The sequence below is a fragment of the Panthera onca genome, chromosome A1, assembly GCF_046562875.1.
Source record: "Panthera onca isolate mPanOnc1 chromosome A1, mPanOnc1 haplotype 2, whole genome shotgun sequence".
NCBI lineage: Eukaryota > Metazoa > Chordata > Mammalia > Carnivora > Felidae > Panthera > Panthera onca.
Window position 1 is genome coordinate 228,960,469 of NC_138339.1, and position 16,579 is coordinate 228,977,047.

At 41.1% G+C, this 16,579-nt stretch overlaps 1 protein-coding gene across 6 annotated transcripts in view; it reads right to left on the minus strand.

Annotated features, from left to right (window-relative positions):
• PDS5B (PDS5 cohesin associated factor B) overlaps positions 1–16,290 on the minus strand; it is a 191,778-nt gene extending 175,488 nt beyond the window's left edge. For 4 of the 6 annotated variants that reach the window (XM_060637388.3, XM_060637387.3, XM_060637389.3 and 1 more), the window contains exon 1: positions 16,165–16,289. The gene's annotated coding sequence lies outside the window, so the exon portion shown is untranslated. Of the gene's footprint in view, positions 1–16,164 lie in introns of all 6 variants that reach the window. The other 2 variants (XM_060637386.3, XM_060637390.3) reach the window with 2 other exon arrangements.
• Between the last annotated feature and the right edge of the window lie 289 nt (positions 16,291–16,579).

Sequence of the window (16,579 nt, forward strand, 5' to 3'; positions counted from 1 at the left end):
GAAAACTCAAAATACCTGGAAATCAAGCAACATGTTTCTAAATACTCCAAGAGTCAAAGAAATCACAAAGAAATTTAGAAAATATTTTTAACTGATAATGAAAATACAATATGTAAACATTAAACATGCAATTAAGCAATGCTTAGAGAAGAAAGGATAGCTTCAAGTGCTTATATTTAAACACAAAGTCTTAAGTTTAAATGTCTAAATTTCCACATTTAGACATAAAGCCAGAGAAGGGGCACCTGGGTGGCTCAGTCAGTTGGGCGTCCGACTTCAGCTCAGGTCAGAGGTCGAGCCCCGCGTCGGACTCTGTGCTGACAGCTCAGAGCCTGGAGCCTGCTTCGGATTCTGTCTCCCTCTCTCTGCTCCTCCCTCTCTCTACCTCCCTCCCTCTCCCTCTCCCTCTCCCTCCCTCCCTCCCTCCCTCTCTCTCTCTCTCTCTCCCCCCCCCCCAAAAATAAAGCTTAAATTTTTTTTTCAAAAAAGCCAGAAAAAAATATTAAACCAACAGAAGAAAGAATTAAGGAATTATCAAGATAAAACCAGAAGCCAACCAAAAGCTGTGAAAAGAAATAACATTGCTAAGCCCTAGCATGAATGACGAAAAACAGAAGAAAGTAAACTACAAACTACCAACATCAGGAATAAAAGACCAATCATGACAAATCCTGCAGGCATTAAAAGGATCACAATGGAAAATTATAAACCATATGCCAAAAGATTTGGTAACTTAAATAACCCACAAACTGCTTGACTTTGGCTCAGGTCATAATCTCACAGTTGGTGAGTTCGAGCCCCACACCGGGCTCTATGCTGACAGCTGGGAGCCTGGAGCCTAATTAGGATTCTGGGTCTCCCTCTCTGCCCCTTCCCTGCTGGCACGCACTCTCTCTTGCTCTCAAAAATAAAATTAAAAAAAAAAAAAGCATCATAAACCATATTTATCAAGAACACAGACATCCTTAACAAAACAAACCCAAAAACAGGTAAGTGGACAAAACATCATGATCATGTAAGGTTATCCCAGAAATGCAAGATTGGTATCACTTTCAAAAATCAATAAATAGGGGCACCTGGGTGGCTCAGGTCATGATCTTGTGGATTGTGAGTTCAAGGCCTGTCGGGCTCTGTGCTGACAGCTCAGAGCCTGGAGCCTGCTTCGGATTCTGTGTCTCCTCTTCTCTCTGCCCTTCCTCTGCTCATGCTCTGTTTCTCTCTGTCTCTCAATAATAAACATTAAAAAACTTTCCTTTAGAAAAAAAAAATCAGTAAATATATTTCACCAAAATAAATAACAGAATAAAGAATAAAAGCCATACAATCATCTCACTAAATACAAAAAAAAAAAGGGGGGGGGGATGTGTGACAATATTTAACACCCATTCATAATTTAAAAGTTTCAGTAAAACAGGGAGTATCTTCCATCTGATTTCTTTTAATCTACAAAAAAAACCCACTGCTGACATCCTATTTTATGGTGAAGGACAATGTTTTCCCTTAAGATCAGGAACGAGACAAGGATGTCCATTCTCACCATCGCTCTTTAACATTAGACTGAAAATGAGAGATGGTGCAATAAGGCAAGACAAAGAAAAAGCTTGTAAGATGAGAAAAGGAAGGAATAAAACGGTCTTATTCACAAATTATCTGACTATTTTTGTAAAGAAAGTCCTAAGGAATCTACAAAGAGTCCTGGAACTAAACGAATCTGAACTCAATTTAAAGTAACTATGGCATTTTTGTATACAAAGAACATTTACAAAATTTCATTTGTAATAGCATCAAAAAGATTTTTAATACATGCAAGATCTCTACAGAGAACATTAAAATGTTACTGTCTAAAAAAAAATTTTTAATGTTTTATTTAGTTTTGAGAGAGTGAGAGACAGAATGCAAGCAGGGGAGGGGTGCGGACACAGAATCTGAAGCAAGCTCCAGGCGCTGAACTGTCAGCACAGGGCCTGACGCAGGGCTCGAACCCACGAATTGTGAGATCATGACCTGAGCCAAAGTTGGACACTTGACCAACTGAGCCACCCAGGCGCCCCTAAAAGATTTTTTTAATATTTATATTTAAGAAAGAGCGCAAGCAGGCAAGGGGGAGAGAAACAGAGACAGAATCTGAAGCAGGCTCCAGGCTCTGAACTGTCAGCACAGAGCCCAACACGGGGCTCCAACTCACAAGCAGTAGGATCATGACCTGAACCGAAGTCAGACGCTTAATGGACTGAGCCACCCAGGTGCCCCAAAATGTTACTTTTTATTACATGTATATAAATTAACACATTAACATAACATCACATTATATGATTGATATGTTAACATATTAATATGTAAAAATCCATTTTAGTAGGTTGATGTAGAGATCTTCCACACACGTTTACAACACATTTAAAGATGAACTAAATAAAAGGAGAGATATACAACTGTATTAGTCATCGCTGTGTAAGAAACAATCCCAAAACTTAACAGCTGAAACAAAATTATCTCAGTTTCTAAGGGTCAGGAATCCAGAAGCAGCTTAGCTGGTGGGTCTGGATCAAGGGTCTCTGATGAGACTGTAGTCAAATAAATAATAGTCAACTGAAGGCTAGAGGAGGATCTGCTTCTAAGGTCACTCAAGGCTATTGGCAGAAAGCCTCAGTTCTTTGTCACGTAGATGTTAGGAGACAATAATCCATGGGACCTACATTTCTGCACATTTTGCAACTGAGGATGGACTGCCCTTTGTTCTAAACTATGTTTCAAAGGTATCTATAAAATGAACGGACTTAGAAGATAAAGAAAGTCACCTCCAAAGCAAAGAGCAGGTATGCTTACTGCACATCTAAAAATATCCAGTTTTGGGGTGCCTGGGTGGCCTCAGTAGGTTAAGCATTTGACCCTGGATTTCAGCTCAGGTCATGATCTCATGGTTTATGAGATCAAGTCCCACATCAGGTTCCATGCTTGGGATTCTCTCTCCCTTGTTCCCTCTGCCTCTCTCTCTCTCTGTCCCTCTCCTTGTTCATGCTGTCTCTCAAAATAAACATTTAAAACATAAAAAAAAATAAATAAAACTATCCAGGTTCCCCGTGTCCAAAGTTCCTCTCCTGAAACACAGCCCACTGCATATGTAGGTGTCATCTGGCCCTCTTCACGTTACCAGGTGCGAAATGGAACTCAAGGAACTGGTGCAAAAATGCCAAAACCCTAGCTACTCCTCCTGTAATTGTGACAGTCTTTCCAATCTGACCCAGGGGCCTCATGTCTTTTATCAGCACCCATGAAACTGTAGTAAGCTAACTTGAGAGCCTGCAAGTAGGGTAAAAACTCAGACCCTTCACGGTCTTGACATTGGGTCTCTCTACAATATGGCATCTGGTTTTTTCTACAGTGGGTGATGAGGAAAAGACCAGTAACAAGCCACTGTATCTTTTTTTAACCTAATTTTAGAAGTGACATACCATCACTTTTCCCATACCCTATTGATCACACACATCAACCCTAATCAATGTGCAAGTTGGCCTATGAAACAGTGCAAATACCAGACAGGGATCAATGGGAACCATGTGAGAGGCTAACTACCACATTCAATATCGGTACAGATCAGTTTTCCCTATATATATCTACAGAGCAGCACAATCCCAATCAAAATCCCAAAAGACTTTCTTTTTATAGAAATTGAGACCCTGAAACACAAAAGAACCAGACCGGCCAAACAATGTTGGAGGATTCACACTATTTGATTCCAAAAGTTATGGTAATAGAGACACTGTGACACTGGCATAGGAGAAACAAATAGATCAATGAAACAGAATTGAGTCCAGAAATAGACCTACACATGTAAGTTCAAAGGATTCTGAATAAAGACACAAAGGCTAATCACTGCAGCAAAGAAAAGGTGTTTCGTTTTTGGGTTTTTTTTCCAAACAATGGTGTTGGAATTGGATAAATGTATTTTTAAAAGTGAACTTTAACCTCCTACTTCACACCATGCAAAATAATTCAAGATGGATCATAGCCTTATAGGTAAAGGCTAAGACTATGAAACTTCTAAAAGAAAGCACAAGAAATTATTTTCATGACTTTTGGATAGGCAGAGATTCTTACGACTCAAAAGCATAATCTATTTTTTTTTCATTTTTTTAACGTTTGTTTATTTTTGAGAAAAACAGAGACAGAACATGAGCGGGAGAGGGGCACAGAGAGAGGGAGACACAGAATCTGAAGCAGGCTCCAGGCTCTGAGCTGTCAGCACGGAGCCCGACACAGGGCTCAATCCCATGAACTCGAGATCATGACCTGAGCCAAATTCGGATGCCCAACAGACTGATCCACCCAGGCACCCTAAAAGGCATATCTATTAAAGAAAAAACTTGATTATTTAGACTTTGTCAAAATACACTATTAAGGAAAAAACAAGACAAACTACAAATTAGGAGAAAATACTCTTAACACATTGATCTGACAACTTGTATCCAGACTATATTACACACCAATAAAAAGATAACCAATTTTTTAAACACGCAGAAAACTTGGAAGACAAATTCACAAAAGAAAATACACTAATTATCAATAGCTGTATGAAAAGCTACTCAACATCATTAGCCACCAAGGAAATCCAAAATGAAACCACAATGAGAAACCATTTCATACCTTATAAATGGCTAAAATTAAGACTGATTATCCAAACGTTGGCAAGAATGTAGAGCAACTAGAATTCTCATATATTCATGGTGGGAATATAAAGTAGAAAATCACTTTGAAAATGTGGGAATTTCTGACATAGTTAAACACACATCTGCCTATAAACTCACAATTCCATTCCTAGGTATTTACTCAAGAAAAATGAAAACAAGTGTTTGCAAGAAGACACGCATAGGTCTTATTCTTAATGGTAAAAAATTGGAAGCAACTCAAATGTTCATCAACAGAAGAAAAGATAAACAGTGGTATATTCATCCAATTTAATTTAATTAAGCAATAAAAAGAAAAACTGATATATTCCACTTCATGGATAAATCTGGAAATGCTAAGCAAAAGAAGCTAAATGCAAAAAAGCACACTGCATGAACACAGAACAAAACTAATCTACCTTGTCAGATATCAGAGTGCTTGGGGAAGAGGGAACTGGATAAAAAAGGCAAAGAGGGAACCTTTTGGGATGACAAAAATGCTCAATATCATCTTTTGGGCACTGGGTATTGATCTCATCAAAGTTGAGATCTGTACATTTCACTGTATTTAGTTTACACCTTAATATAAATATATGCAAATATAGAACATAAATATATAGAATATATAATACATAAATAAGTAAATCAAAAATAAATTTAAAAACAATTCATGAGCTCACTGTATTAATTTTCCCTTTTTCCACTTAGTCTTGGGTTGTCCAGACTTATATTTAGCGTATATATACATACATTTGTGTGTATTCAGTAAATATTAATCATCTACCAGTGCCAAATATTCTGCTAGGTTCCAAAATAACTATAAGTTCATGGCCTCAAAGGTTAACCATATAAGGGCAAAAAACACACAAATAAGAACAACACATGACATGACGGTTTCCATTATAAAGGTATACACAGGGTCTTGTGAGAAGGGGAAAAGAGCACAACACGTTGCCCAAAAGAAGAGTCATGTATCAGAAAAACCTTTCCATTAGGTAGAGGATGACATGTGAACAAGCAGGAATGACCACTGCAAGAAGAGAAATACCGCATGTAAAGACACAGAGACAAAAGGTCCAACACAGTAGGGAGCTATGAGCAGTGTTTTGGGAGCTGAGCGAGCCTAACACAAAGTGACATGAAATGCTGGCAAGGCAGGTAGATACCACGCCAATACTAAGATACTTGGATTACAAAGGGCGTGAAGAGCCACTGAAGAGTTTAAAGCAAGGAAATGACACACTCAAATTCATGATTAGAAATATCACTCTGTTAATAGTCTAAGAGATAGCCTAGAAGGGAGTGATGGTGTAAGCAGATACCTGTCAGAAGACAAATGCAGGCAAACAAGCAAGTCATGTTTACATTTACTAAACCAACCAATGGAACAGGGACTGAAGAGAAATTTAAGAATCCCCAAATGGACAGAAAAAAATGGGTAAAGATTAAAATGAGAGAGTTCACAGGAAAAAAAAAATAATATAGAGGGCTCTTAACCATATGAAAAGATGCTTGGCTTCACTTGTAAGAGAAATATTAATTAAAACTACACTGAGATACCATTTTTCGCCTATCGTATTGGCACAAATCCAAAAAGCTTGATTACACACTGTGCTGGCAAGGGTATAGGGAAACAAGTATTCTCATAAACACGTTATTGTTACAACGTCTATGAAACACAATTTAACAATATCAAAATTATACCTGTTATATTCTTTGACCCAGCAATTCCACTTCTAGGAATTTATCCTACAGACACATGGGCATATGTACAGAATGATATATCCAACAGTGTTGCTTGATGCAAGATTCTTATAATTTTTATAATAGTAAACACTGGAAACAATACAGCTGTCCACCAATGGGCTTTAAAAGAAAATACTTTATTCCGCCTTCCTTTAAATTATTTTATGATAACTGGTGTTTTATACTACCAGTTAAATTGTGGTTCATAAGTAAAAAGGAACAGCAGCTTTTGAAAAGCAGAGAGAAGTAGAGAGCGTGCATAAGCAACTAGCACTTTACACACCACTGCGTTAAGATCTCCAAGGTATATTGTTCAGTGGGAAAAAAAAAAAAGTAAAAGGTGGGGCACCTGGGTGGCCCTGTTAAGAGTCTGACTTCAGGGGCGCCTGGGTGGCCCAGTCGGTCGAGCGGCCGACTTCGGCTCAGGTCACGATCTCGCGGTCCATGAGTTCGAGCCCCGCGTCGGGCTCTGTGCTGACAGCTCAGAGCCTGGAGCCTGTTTCAGATTCTGTGTCTCCCTCTCTCTGACCCTCCCCCGTTCATGCTCTGTCTCTCTCTGTCTCAAAAATAAATAAACGTTAAAAAAAAAAAAAAAAAAATTAAAAAAAAAAAGAGTCTGACTTCAGCTCAGGTCATGATCTCAAGGTTCAGGAGTTTGAGCCCCATATCAGGCTTCGAGCTTATAGTGCCAGAGACTGCTTAGGATTCTCTCTCTCTCCCTCTCTCTCTGCTCCTCTGCCTCTCACTTTCTCTCTCTCTCTCTCAAAATAAACAAACTTAAAAAAAAGAGAGAGAGAGAGAAAGTAAAAGGCAAAGCAGTTAGTTTCCAACACTAACATAAAACATCTGGGGGCAGGAGGAGGGGAAAAGAGAAAGATGGGATAAATGTACTTATAAATGGCTGTATTTTTTAAATCCCCAGAAGGATATGTAAGAAATCAATAACGTGAGTAAACTACTGTAGAAATTTGGGAACTAGACAGATGGGAAAGGCTATGAATGAGAAACTTTTGATTGTGTACCTTTTTTCCTCTTTTTTGTTGTTTCACTTTTGAAGTACTAATATGCATACAGTATTTATTTTTTAAAAAACCTTTGCGTCGGGCTCAGCTCAGAGCTGTGCTGTGACAGCTCAGAGCCTGGAGCCTGTTTCAGATTCTGTGTCTCCCTCTCTCTCTGCTCTGCTCCTCCCCTGTTCATGCTCTGTCTCTATCTCAAAAATAAATAAACATTTAAAAAAAGGGGGGGGGGGCGCCTGGGTGGCTTGGTCGGTTAAGCGTCCGACTTCGGCTCAGGTCATGATCTCATGGTCTGTGAGTTCAAGCCCCGCGTCAGGCTCTGTGCTGACAGCTCAGAGCCTGGAGCCTGTTTCAGATTCTGCGTCTCCCTCTCTCTCTGCTCTGTTCCTCCCCTGTTCATGCTCTGTTTCTCTCTGTCTCAAAAATAAATAAACGTTAAATAAATAAATAAATAAATAAATACCTTTGGAAATACTGTATCAGAATCAACAAGATGTGTAATTCATTGGATATGAGAAGTAAAGGAGAAAGATCAAGAAGACTGCAGGTTTCTGACTTGATAACAAATCTAGTCATCCCTTACAACTTAAAAAAAGGTATCTGTGTTATTAACCCAGACAGGATGTTAAAGGGTAGAGGTAGAGGAAAGCAATTCAGTTTTGAATATGTTGTACTGGAGGTATTGTGTCCAATACAGTATACAAGAAAAAGAAGACAGGATATTTAGGAGAGGTCAGGGATATAGTTCACAGTAGAAGCCCTGGAAGAAGAAAACATTTTTATCAGCCTAATTTGCCTAGAAACTATTTACTCAATAAACCCAATTAAATCAGAAAACAAACGAAAAATGCAATTCAAAGAGACAACATAAGGCCACATATTCATATCCTTTTGTCACAGACATCAACCTCTCACTAAAACTGTACTTAATGCATTTAGATAAATTCCCAAACACAACAGATTAGAAACATCAAAAAAGACCATGGATGAAGCTACCAGAGGCAACATTTGACAGGAGCATGAGGCAGCAAGAAATGATGATGGTACCACCAATACCTCAAGAAGTATAGCATTCTTCAAGGGCTCTTATTAGGAGTCAAAGTCTCATATTTTATCATCTAAGACTTGGCCAAAAAGTCCCTCACTTCAAGAGGTTTTTCATGATTCCTGTACTCTCAGCTTGACATGATTAATCAATTTCCTTTTATCAAATTCCCAATTTCAGATATTTTGTTTACACCTTCCTGAAAACACTTTATTCTGCCTTGTTTTCAATTATTTTCTAATTATAACTGGTATTTTATACAACCAGTTTCTTTCTTCCTACTTGAATATACATTTCATAATTGAAAAAATATATTTTATCTTTATATTTTGGAGCATGAATTTCTTGTATAGTATATAACATATACCATTTAACAAACAAACAATTTTCCATCTTGGCCTTCTCTAAAGTGATATGAATGGACTTGGCACAAATACAGTATCCCTGCACCAACCTCTAATGGTTTTTTTGTTGAGTACTTACCATCTTGGCACCAGGGTAAGCATTTGGTCTGGCTTATCCGCCCCCCACCCCACCCCCCAAAAAAAACAACAAATGAGATTAGTGGTAATAGGAAGTGACAACTAACACGTTTGGGGTTTCTCTCATGGGAGATAAAAATGTTCTACAATCAGATTGCAGTGATGGTTGCATAAACTTGTGAACGTACTAGAAAACAATTGTACACATTCATTCAGTGAATTATACTGTATGTGAATTATAGCTGAATTAAGCTGTTTTTAAATGTGAGATATCTATTATCCCCCACTTTACAGATTCAGAAACTGAGGCTTAGCAAAATTAGTAATTTGCCCATGGTGACAAAGCTAGCTAGTAATGGAGACAGAATAAAAACCTAGGCAGTCTTGACTCTAAGTCTACAGGCTTAACCACCAAGCTCTTTTGCCTTCCTTAGAAAGGGCTTCATCAAGCATTACATCAAATGCCTACATATGCTCCTACTGCTGTTCAAGTCTTAAATGCTAGTGACCTTCCAAACTCCCAACTAGAACTACAAAGCTTTGACCCCAATCATGTTATATCATAAAGGGAGAAGAGAAGGAAAGTCAATAGCCAAAAAGAAATTTACCAAAGAGACAAAGAAAAAAAAAAGTGCTCAAGACTTGCATTTCAAAGCTTGCCATTTTGAGCATAAAACTAAATGAAAGCCTTGAAATAGCTGGATTGCTACTACCAAGAGTTGATGGGCAGGCCTAGTTCAGTTGAGCTGGGGTTAACTATGGGCTTCCCGGATTAATTCTACCTAGACCAGGGTTTCTCATCCTTGGAACTATTGATACATTGGGCCAGATAGTTTTTTGTTGTGGAGCGCTGCCCTACACAATGTAGGGTGTTTAACATCCCTGACCTCCACCCACTAGATGCCAGTGGCACCACCCTCCCCCATTCCCCCAGTTATGATAGCCAAAATGTCTCCAGACCTTGCCAAATGTCCTGGTGTGAGGCACTGGGGAGGGAAGGGGTGTCCCAAACAACCCCATTTGAGAACCAATGGCCAAGGCTAGAGGTAATGATGAAAAAGGACTAGCTATCTGATGTTAACTAGCATGTACGGTAACTTTAGACAAAAACTAACAGCTTTGTATCTCTGATGTACAAAAATTGTACATATTTAAGATATGCAACCTGATGTTTTGATACTATGCACATGCACTGTGAAAAGATGACCACAGTCACATTAATTAACATCACTTACACGTGGTTATCATTTGTGATTGGGGACAGAGGGGGTGACAGACAAAAGCCCTTTAAACCTATCACTTCCCAAGGCTACAAGGAAAAAAAATTCATTAAAAAAAAAAAAACTGTGAAGCTGGGGGTGAGGGTGGTACGTAGGGATTAAACAGGAACAAAGTCCATGTAGTCCTGCCAACATCCCCTGATTTCTGTACAGTTCAGCATGTAAGGCCTCTGACACCCTAGGAGAATATCAACTACAGAAAGGTACTACTAAACATCAGAAAATAGATCTAAAGGATGTAAGAAATGAGAACTGCTCCCTTTGACTGGTTTGAAGCAAAATCAGTTTCCCTTATAATTAAAACGAAGTGTCCCTCATCTCTGGAGGAACTCTTGAAATAACAAGGTCAAGGTTGCTACCCCTGCCAGGGAACAGGAGCAAACGAAATGACAGCACAGGTAAAAACCAAATGACAGTTGAGGGTGGAAGGGAGTAGTGAGACAGGAGAAGCAGACAGAAGACAGAGCTGGCCCTATACAAAATTTATTTGCCCTCTCAAATCTCCCTTCCTGCCTTTATATACCTCGTTAACACCAAGTTAAGGGCTCTCAATATGCTCAATGTTGGCCCTTGGTCATTCAAAGTCTAGCATTGTAGTCTCTCCATTCAGAGCAATGCCCCCCTCAAGGTGCCACAGGCTCTAAAAATATTATAACTCTCTAAAAATTGCACCTCTCTCAGTTCATTTTAGATGAGGGAGTGGGAGAAAGAGTCAAGTAAAATAAGCTCCATCTAAAGTATGTGCTACAAGTAACTTCTGCCCAATAAGCATACCCCCCCCCAAAAAAGAAAAAAGAAAGTGACTACCCTCACTCATAATCAAAGAAATGTAAATCAAAACAGGATAAAAATTTCGTATCAAATTGGCAAGAAGCATAAGGTTTAATAAAGTCCAATGTTGGTGAACATGTAACAGGCATACTCATAAACCACTGGTCAGTGTAAATTGTTACAATCTAAACACTCGAAAGAAAAAATCATGACACATCCTCATAAAATAATCATTTTTTTTTAAATTTTTTTTTCAACATTTTTTATTTATTTTTGGGACAGAGCGAGACAGAGCATGAACGGGGGAAGGGCAGAGAGAGAGGGAGACACAGAATCGGAAACAGGCTCCAGGCTCCGAGCCATCAGCCCAGAGCCTGACGCGGGGCTCGAACTCACGGACCGCGAGATCGTGACCTGGCTGAAGTCGGACGCTCAACCGACTGCGCCACCCAGGTGCCCCAAAATAATCATTTTTAATTATGTTGATCTATATGTGCCAATGTGAAAAGTGCTCTGTGACATTAGCTAGGCAAAAAAGTAAACTGCAGTTGAAAAAAAGTGGACGGTACAATATAATACTATCTGTATAAGTTTTTTGAAAAATAAACTCTCTAGAAACTATTAACAGTGGACTGCCTGTTGGGGGGGAAGGGAGGACAAGTAGCTTTTATTTTTACTTTTTTGTGCCATCAGAATGTTTATCATATACATGTATAACTTTTAACCTAAAGTATAAAATTAAAGTCCTCTAAGCCCACAACCTTAACCACGACTCTCACCATCAACTATCCACACACAGCCCCTCCCCCATCTTCATATCAGAAGGCTGACTAAAATTGCCTAACCGAATTTCAGCTAGTTGACGATATATTGTGGAAATAGATCTTGGGTATACATCTGGGGCTTTTCTTTAAGATCTCTTCACTCTAAAACCACTTCTGAGATGAAAAAGAAAAAGAATCCCTACACTGCCCAAAGCACCACAAACTCTCATTTCCTATTGCCCGCCCCCCCCCCCAACCATCCTGTCCTAGAAAGAGGCAATGCTTATGGTTATTATATTCCCTCTTCCTATCAGTTTTATATTTAGTGTTGGCTAATTTCATTCTCCCACATAAAGAAGAGCAACCTCAATTGTTACTCAAAGAAGCCTTAACAGCAGGGATCTTACTGTCTGGTTCTCAGTTCCCACCACTTTGGTGCAGGTGTCCAACCAGTACCCTAAACTTCTACAAGGCAAGATCTCAGTCCTTGTTATTGCATCATCTCTGGCACTCTGCATATGGGAGCTTAACATTTGTTCATTTTAACTGAATCAGGTTAAAGCATTCTCTGTCAAAGGGAGAGGCAGGTTAGAGGAGTACTTCCAGGTCATGGCCCTTTAAAGATGCTTCCTGCTTTAACCAGTCTTCTTCCTCCAGTCCCCCTAGCCACTTAGAAGTTTTGCAACTAAACTAAGCACTTCTAATTACTGCCTAGTAATTAGAATGCCTTATTAATGCCTAGTCGTTAGAACACAATAACTATTATGGATATGTTTAAATATCTCAGATTAATGGCTTTAAGCAACTAAATTTTGCTCATCTGAGTTTAATCTTCATAATTTTCTCCCTGTGCATGATCATCCCTCCCACCTAAAACAATTACAGTCTCAAAGCAACAAACCTACCCTATTTTTGCACTAGTGAGAAATGGCTAAAAACCCTTTTCATTTATAGGGGAAAATGGTTATAATCAGCTTCATAACATTATAATGTGAGGAAGAGCTGACCTCTACACGCTGAGGAGTCAAAACTGAGAACCATTTGCCAGCTTCTTAAATATGCTTCAAAAGTAAATACATTTTCAGAGAAAATACTGGGCTTACTTTTAAACTAAGTATTTCTGGAATTTTTAACATTTCCAAACAGGAATACTCAAACCAAACACAATTTTATCCAAATATCTATTTTAACTGGAAGTGACAAATGACTGGTGTAGCAAACGGAGTTTAAAAGTGAAAAAAATACAGTCATACACATCCATCTTATAACAAAATAAAGTTCAATACTAACCTCAAAATCACCCTGGCTTACAAGTTTCAAGAAGAATAAATGAATGCCATGTCAAGTAACGTTGCACAACGAAAGATCAACTAACTCCAGAAAAGAGACATGCAAAAGGTTATCTTCTGAGACAACTTAAGTGGACTGAATGCCAGATAAAAATTATTAAAACCAGACTCTGAAACAGATGGTTAACCTTGAAATATTACTTCTTGATTGAATGAATGGAGAAGGGAATGAAGAATAATACACTATCTGGCAGGAATTTTAAATATTACTTAAATCCTGAACAGAACAATACAGACCATATAGAAGCTTCTAAGCTTCCATGAGAAACTAAGAGTTACCCCAATTCCACCATATGAATATAACTGTGACTTCGGATAAATCACAATCTGAACCTAATTTCTCATGCATATCATAACTAAGGTGATGATCATCTTTAAGTTTCTTTATAGCTCTCTAACACTAACAAAGGAAACATAAATTTATTCTTTTTTAACTTATACACAGTACTTGCCATCCAAGCCAAATCACAGTTAAATTGTTAGTTCTAGGCACGTATGATCAAAAAAGTTGCAATGAGGAAGTCAAAGGACAATCCTAATTCTTCAAGAGGGAAAAGCAAAAAAAAAAAAACAACTTCCCAAAATATTCCCTTCCTCATAAAGTATCATTCCTCATCAGGGCAAGTTCTGTCTAATACAGGGTATCAGTTTATTGTTAGGTTTACCAAGTTATTGATAAAGTCAAATCCTCAAAATGTTACTCTTTGTGACTGTTAAAGCTGCAGAACAATTTTTAAGTAAACTTAACAATTAAAGCAACTTCTATCAACAGCCAGCTCAGACTACCTGTCAAATAAATAACCTTAGCAACATTTCATGACATTTCATGACAACAACAATCACTGTCATCACATTATCTCCTGCAACTCCTGGAAAAAGTGAGGGAAAAAACAGACATAATTAGACAGGAATAAAAGCAACAGGAAGAATACAAAAGCTGCTGTGAAAACAAAGCTCATACAAGGAGAATCAATCTCAAAAAAAGGAGAAAATAATAAAGAGCACAAAAGTTCTTTAAAACGAAACACCAATCCAAATACTACCTTGTCATTTAAAATATTTAAGCCCTAAGGTAAAACCCAGCTGCAAAAATGGTAATTTTTTTAAACAGCAAAAAAAAAAAAAAAAAGAAAAAAAGAAAAAAAGGCAAAAAAAATTAGCTACTTCAGTAATCAAAGAATGTCAAAAGTGCACCTTTTCTCTATGTATTTGCAAGTTTATTTCAAAGGAATAACGTTCGGACCTAAGATGTGTTTTTTATAGTTAAGCTTTTGAGAATACATCTAACAGAAGTCCCATGTTGAAACTTTCACCTACATATTCACCGGTATAAATTTTAATTAGGTTTTCTGCTATCACCAGGTGATACAAGATTAACTGTTCCACAAACTGACCTGCATACAACCATGGGAATGCTCATCTTACTGCCCCTAAAAATGCTTAACATCTCTGACAAATGTGCTGCATATATAAAGTGTCCCTTCCAGCCCTTATTTTGCTTAATACCATTTTTGTGTTTTTAACTATTTTACTTATTACGTAAGTTAATACCAAAAATGCTCTAGCTTGGAACTTTACAGGGGTCAGTTGAGAACAATGATTGTATTGCCAAGCAAGTTTGAAATAATTGTAATTTATGTACAGCTCGCTCTTACAATCACGCTTGAATTCTTAAAGTTTATTAGGAAGACAGTAGAAGACTCCCAACTCACTAAAGACCTATGGCCAGCCTTCGAAATTAAAGGCTGTATCCCAAGTTTCCTAAACTGGTAAGGGTAGGGTCGTTCAGGACAGCACTGCCCGTCCATCACTTCATAATAAAAGTGTGAAAACAGCGGTCAGAGCACATCCTTCAAAGCAAAATAAAGGGTTCTCTTTTATCGGGTTATTTAGGATTCTTAAAACGTGTGTTGAAAGGGTAGCAACCTGCTCCTTCAAACCCTTCCCGGAGTTTACGCGTTCCCCGGGAAGGAAGGCAGTAACAAGGCAAGTCTGAAGGCGAGGCACCGCATTTCAGGGTTCAGATCCACTCCCTCAAAATAACTGTACTTCTGCCTGGCGCAGCTCGAACGTACGTACCAAGAAACAACAGCGGCAACATACAAGATTTTTCTTCTGACCAAAACTTTTCAAGTGTCACTAAGATAACAGCGCAAACATGTTAACTATTTCCAACTGCACACCGTTTTCATTGTCACTCCAACTCCACGGCTTCCTAAAGGAAAGCCAGAACCCAGTTGTCGCCCAGGAGGAGTCTCTCCAGCCAGTACTTGCGCTCTCGCTCCACCAGGTCCTCAGGTTCCCCCAGCACCAGCTCCGAGAGCGCGGTTAGCGCGCTTTATGTCCGGCGGATTGGCAAGTAACAGTGCAAAAATGTCACTCTAGCAGCCCGTTTCCTCGCCCGGAGCAAAGGGCTGGGCGGCGCGGGCGAGGCGCGCGGGGACCCGGCGAAGGCGCCCGAGGCCCGCACGCCGCCCGGGGTTCAGCCCGGACCCGCGCTCCCCACCCCTCGCCCGGAAGGGGGAAAACCCGCCAGCGGGAGGATTCAACAGGAGCACCGCGCCGCCCGCCTGCCGCCCGGGAAACAGCCGCCGGCCGGCCGGGACGCGGGGGGAGGGGCGGAGGCGGAGGCGGCGGGGCGCTGGCGACCCGGCTGCGGGGCGCGGACCCCCGCCCGCGCGCAAGGTCACCGCCCGCCGCCACCGCCGCCGCGGGCGCCCCGGCTGGGGCCAGGGCGGCAAGTTTAATTTCCAGAGGCTGCGACTGAGCCCGCGGCGTGGAGGGAGCGCGCCGGCGGCGGGGCCCTCCCCACCCCCACCGCGCAGCCCGACCCACGCCCCCGGCCCGCGCCCCACTCCTCCCGGCCCCGGCCGCCGCCAGGGAGCCGGCGGCTGCAGCCCCCGATGCCGGGAGGCGACTCTCGGCTGGCAGGCGGGCGGCGCTTAAGCCCCGCCACAGACACTGCCGCGGTGGCGGGCGCTGAAAAATGGAGCACGGAGACCAGAGAAGAGAGACATTTTCTTTCCGTTAACTGAATTGTTTCCTACCTCCGGGTGCCGGACTCGCTACTCCTCTCACTCCGCTGCTCTCCGGGATCCGCCGCCGCCGCCGCATCCAATCGCCTCCTCCCCCCCCCCCTCCCCTTCCGCAGCCAGCCCGGCCGTTCCTCCTCCTCTCCGCTTCAAAATGGCGCCAAGCGCTCTTCGGCGGCTGCTCCAATCGAACCGCCGCGGACAGCACCCGGGGGCAGGCAGCGCGGGGCGTGGGTGCGCAGCGCCCCCTGCCGACCAGACGGCCCCGGGCGCGCGCCCGCCAGCCCTCTGGGCTCTCCCCGCCCCGTCCCCGCGCGCGCGCGCGCGCCCGGCTCCGACTCCGCCCCGCCCCGTCGCGCGCGCACGCAGCCACGGGGGCATGCCGGCGCTGTGGCCGCGGTGGCCGCCAGACGCGCAGCTGTCAATGATT